At 38.2% G+C, this 5,031-nt stretch overlaps 1 pseudogene across 1 annotated transcript; it reads right to left on the reverse strand.

Moving 5' to 3' along the window:
• Nucleotides 1-512: 512 nt before the first annotated feature.
• LOC308508580 (heat shock protein HSP 90-beta-like) lies at nt 513-3,293 on the reverse strand (annotated as a pseudogene). The gene is made up of 2 exons: nt 2,551-3,293; nt 513-1,911 (listed from the first exon to the last, which is right to left on the reverse strand). The product of its transcript is annotated as a heat shock protein HSP 90-beta-like (transcript).
• Nucleotides 3,294-5,031: the final 1,738 nt, after the last annotated feature.

The raw sequence follows: 5,031 nt of genomic DNA on the forward strand, positions 1-5,031 counted from the left end.
TGTTCTATTTTTTATTATTTCCTTCCTTCAGCTGACTTTGGGTTTCTTTTGTTCTTCCCTTTTTAGTTCTTTATGATGAATATGAGGTTGTTTATTTGGGATTTTTCTTATTTCTTGAGATAGGCCTCTAATGATATAGATTTTCCTCTTATTACTGCTCTCACAGAATCCCAATTATTTTGATATGCTGTATTTTCATTCTCATTTGTTTCTATGTATCTTTTTTATTTTGTATACTGTAATTTCAGAACAAAATAAACAAACAAACAAAAACCCCACAACATAAAACATCCAAACCCAATGCCAAATGAGGAAGGAGAAGTCTCAAGGCCCTTGTATCCTGCCTTAGGCAGAAAGACAAGAGAAGATGAAACCACTAGACATCAGCAGAGGAAACCAGGTGTGCCAGGGCCACTCAAAGCTGCTGGGGGAGTCATGGAGACACTATACACAGGGCACAAGGTCTGCAGGTAGAACTCCTACTCTTTCACATGAGAGGCATCCCATCACCCTCAAGAGAGGGGTGGAATCTCGTCAGGAACAGCAGCACTGGTTTCTTCTGCTGTCACTTCATCTTCATCAATGCCTAGGCCTAGCTCAATCATGCAGTAGATACGGTTGGAGTGAGTCTGGGGATCTTCAAGTGAGAAGCCAGAAGAGAGAAGCACAGTTTCAAACAGCAGCACCACAAGGTCTTTAACAACCTTGTGATTCTTGTCAGCTTCCACCTTCTGCCACAGGGTCTCCACAATGGGGTGGTCGGGGTTGATCTCCAGTTGCTTCTTAGCCATCATGTAGCCCATAGAGTTGTCCTGAAGTGCCAGGGCTTTCATGATCTGCTCCATGTTGGCTGTCCAGCTGTAGGTGCTCATCACAATGCAGCAGGGTGAAGACACAAGTCTATTGGAGATTGTCACCTTTTCAAACTTCTTATCCAAGATTTCTTTCATGAGTTTGCAGAGGTTCTCAAACTTGGTCTGGCTCTCTTCCATTTTTTCCTTCTCTTCATCCTCAGGGAGCTCCAGGCCCTACTTGGTAACTGAGACCAGGCTCTTTCCATCAAACTCCTTGAGTTGCTGCATGCGGTACTCATTGATAGGCTCCATCATATACACTACCTTGAAACTCCAGTTCCACACTCGCTCCACAAAAACAGAGTTGGCAACCTACTCCTTGTTCTCACCAGTGATATAATAGATAGACTTCTGGGTCTCTTTCATACGAGAGACATATTCTGAAAGATAAGTCATTTCGTCTCCAGACTGGGAAGTGTGATAATGCAGCAGCTCAGAAAGGTGTCCCTGATTAATAGAGTCATCATGGATTCCAAGCTTTAGGTTTTCAGAGAACATCTCGTAGAATTTCTTATAGTTCTCCTTGTCTTCCTCCAGCTCAGAGAAGAACTCAAGGCACTTCTTAATAATATTTTTTCAAATGACCTTCAAGATTTTGCTCTGCTAGAACATTTCTTGGGAGATGTTCAAGAGCAGGTCCTCAGTGTTGACCACACCATGGATGAAGTTGAGATACTCTGGTATCAACTCATCACAGCTGTCCACAAGGAACACACGCCAGACATAGGGTCTGATATTGTTCTTCTTTTTCTAAAGAGATCGAAAGGAACCCGATGGGGGTTGAATAACAAGTCCCTGAATTCCAGCTGACCTTCTATAGAGAAATGCTTGACTGCCAAGTGGTCTTCCCAGTCATTGGTAAGGCTCTTATAGAACTCTCCATATTCCTCCAGGGTGATGTCATCAGGGTTTCTGGTCCAAATGGGTTTGGTCTTTTTCAGTTCCTCCCGATCAATGTATTTCTCCCCAATTTTCTTTGTTTTCTTTTTCTTATCCTTAGCACTATAATCCTCCTCATCTGAGCCCACATCTTCAATTTTGGCCTTTTCCTCATAATCTTTTTTTTTTTTTTTTTTTTACTTAGACATTTATCATTTATATCCCTCACACTGTGTGAATTCCCATTCCCCCCATCTACTACCCCTCTGACATTGCACAGAACCATTACATTTCCACTGTCTCTATTCCTAATTCTGTACTCCACTTCTTGTAAGTATATATATATATATATATATATATATATATATATATGTATATATATATATATATATATATATATACATATATATATATATATATATATATACACATATATATATATATAATTATAGTTGGCATTCATTATTGTTCAGCTTCAGGTGTACAGTGCAGTGATCAGGCATCTACATCTTCCCTGAGGTGGTCTCCCAAATGAGACACGTGTCCATCGGATACCCTACAAAATCTTTACAACATTATTGATTACATTCCCCAAATTAATTTTCAAAACCCCGTGGCCATCTTGTGGTTACCGACTGTTTTCTAATCCCCTCACCTTCCCCCTTATCCCCACCCCCCTCCCATCTAGCAACCCTCAGTTTTTCCTCTTTGTGTCCAAGACTGTTTCTGATTAGTTCATTCACTTATTCTTTTCTTTAGATTTCGCATATAAGTGAGATCATATGGTATTTGTCTTTCTCTGTCTGATTTATTTCACTTAACATAATATCCTCATAATCTTTATCTTCCTCTTCCTTCTCACCTTTCTCTTCCTCTGCTTTATTATCACTGATTTCTTTCTCTTGTTCCTTCTCCAAATAAAGGGTGATGGGAAAACCTATGAACTATGAATGCTTCTTCACCACTTCTTTGACCTGCCTCTCCTCTAAGTACTTTATCTGGTCTTCCTTAAGATGGAGCATCACTTTGGTACCCCGGCCAATGGGCTCACCACAGTCAGCTCATACAGTGAAGGAACCCACAGGAGAAGACTGCCAGGCATACTGCTCATCATCATCATGCTTTGTGATCACACCACTTTCTCTGCCACAAGGTGGGCAGAATAAAACCCAACACCAAATTGTCCAATCATGGAGATGACTGCACCAGCCTGAAGAGCTTCCATAAATTCTTTAGTACCAGACTTGGCAATGGTTCCCAGATTATTTATGAGATCTTCTTTGGTAATGCCAATGCCAGTGTCCACCAGAGTCAGAATATGTTCCTGTGGGTTGGGGATGATGTCAATTTTCAGCTCTTTACCACTGTCCAACTTAGAAGGGTCAGTCAGGCTCTCATAGCATATCTTGTCCAAGGCATCAGAAGCATTACCGATCAATTCCCGAAGGAAAATTTCTTTGTTGGAATAGAAGGTATTGATGATGAGAGACATGAGTTGGGCAATTTCTGCCTGGAAGGAGAAAGTCTCCACTCCTCTCCATGGTGCACTTCCTCAGGCATCTTAAAGGTGAAGAGATGCAAGTAGTAGAGAGCAAGATGGGCAGAGACTGTGACAGGCTCACACAACCCAAGAAGCATGTGTGGGGGTAACTCAAGAGAGAATTTCTATGTATCTTTTGATGTATCTTTTTATTTCTTCTTTGACCAGTTGTTCTTCAGTAGCATGTTGTTTACTCTCTCTCTCCATATGTGTATATATGTGTATATATATAATATTTACATTTATATTTATTTACATATTTCAACTGAATATGTAATTTCAGTTGATCTCCAATTGCAAAATTGTGGTCAGAAAATATGCTTGGCATGATTTCAAACTTCTTAAATTTGTTGAGGCTAGTTTTGTGTCCCAACATATGGTCCTACCCTTGAGAATGTTTCATGTGCACTAGAAAAGAATGTATATATAGTCTGATGTTCTAGGATGGAATGGTCGGTAAATATAATTTTATAATTATGTCCATTTGGTTATGTCCATGTGTTATTTAAGGCTGATATTTTCATATTGATTTTCTGTTTGGATGATTTATTCATAGCTGTCCATGGAGTATTTAGGTCCCCTACTGTTATTGTGTTTTTGTCAGTTTCTCCTTTTAGTTCAGTTAATGGTTGCTTTATATATTTTCAGGCTTCCTGACAGGGAACATTTATATTGATAAGTGTTATTGTTCCCTTTATCATTATGAAATGTCCATCTTTGTCTCTTTTTACCTTCTTTATCTTAAAGTCTATTTCGTCAGATATTAGTATGGCTACACCCACTTTTCTCTGAATACCATTTGCTTGAAGTATCGTTTTCCCCACTTTCATTTTGAGTCTATATTTGTCCTTGCAGCTGATATGTGTCTCTTGAAGGCAGAATATGGTTGGGTTTTGTTTTTTGACTCAATCTGCTACTCTGTGTCTTTTTATTGCTGAGTTCAGTCCAATTACATTTAGGGTAATTATTAATGTATGAGGATTTCCTATAGCTATTTTATCTTTTGTTTTCTGGTAGCTCAGTGTCTCCATTGTTTCTTTGCTTCTGTGTTTCTGTCTGTTATTTTAGTTTGGTGGTATTCTATGATTTTTTCTTTGTTTCATCTGTTTTTTATTATGTGTCTCAGTTCTAGATTTTTTGTTTGAGTGTTTACACTAAATTTATGTAAAAGAAAGTTTCATATATGCACTAGTCCTTTTTCTTCAGCAGGCATCTTATCTCCATTCCCCTTTGTAAATTCAGACCTTTACCCTCTCTCTCTTTATATTTTTGTTGTCACAAATTATCTCTATTTATGCTATGAGTTTATTTCTGAGTTGCAGTAGCAAATTTCCTTCTTTTTTTCTTTTTCTCTTTTTTTGATGTTTTTTACCTCCTTTACTGTTTATTTTATATTTAAGTGTATAGTGCCCTATTCTGTGTAGGGGCACACTGACTGCTTCTGACTGTCTGTTAGTAATCTTATTCATAGTTTTATGCCTTTTTGTCTTTTTGTTTCACGTAGATGAGCCTTCTTCAGTAGTTAGTTCCTTTAATGCAGGCCTTGGGGTGAAAATTTCCTCATCTTCTGTATATCTGGAAAGGTCTTTATCACTACTTTATATTTATTTTTATTTTTTATTAGTTTCAGGTGTACAAAACAACATAATGATTAGACAGTTACACCCTTCAGAAAGTGATAAGCCCAAGAAGTCTACTACCCATCTGACACTGTACATAGCTAGTACAATACCATTGACTATATTTTTTATGTTGTAC

The sequence above is a fragment of the Rhinolophus hipposideros genome, assembly GCF_964194185.1.
Source record: "Rhinolophus hipposideros genome assembly, chromosome: 15".
Lineage (NCBI taxonomy): Eukaryota > Metazoa > Chordata > Mammalia > Chiroptera > Rhinolophidae > Rhinolophus > Rhinolophus hipposideros.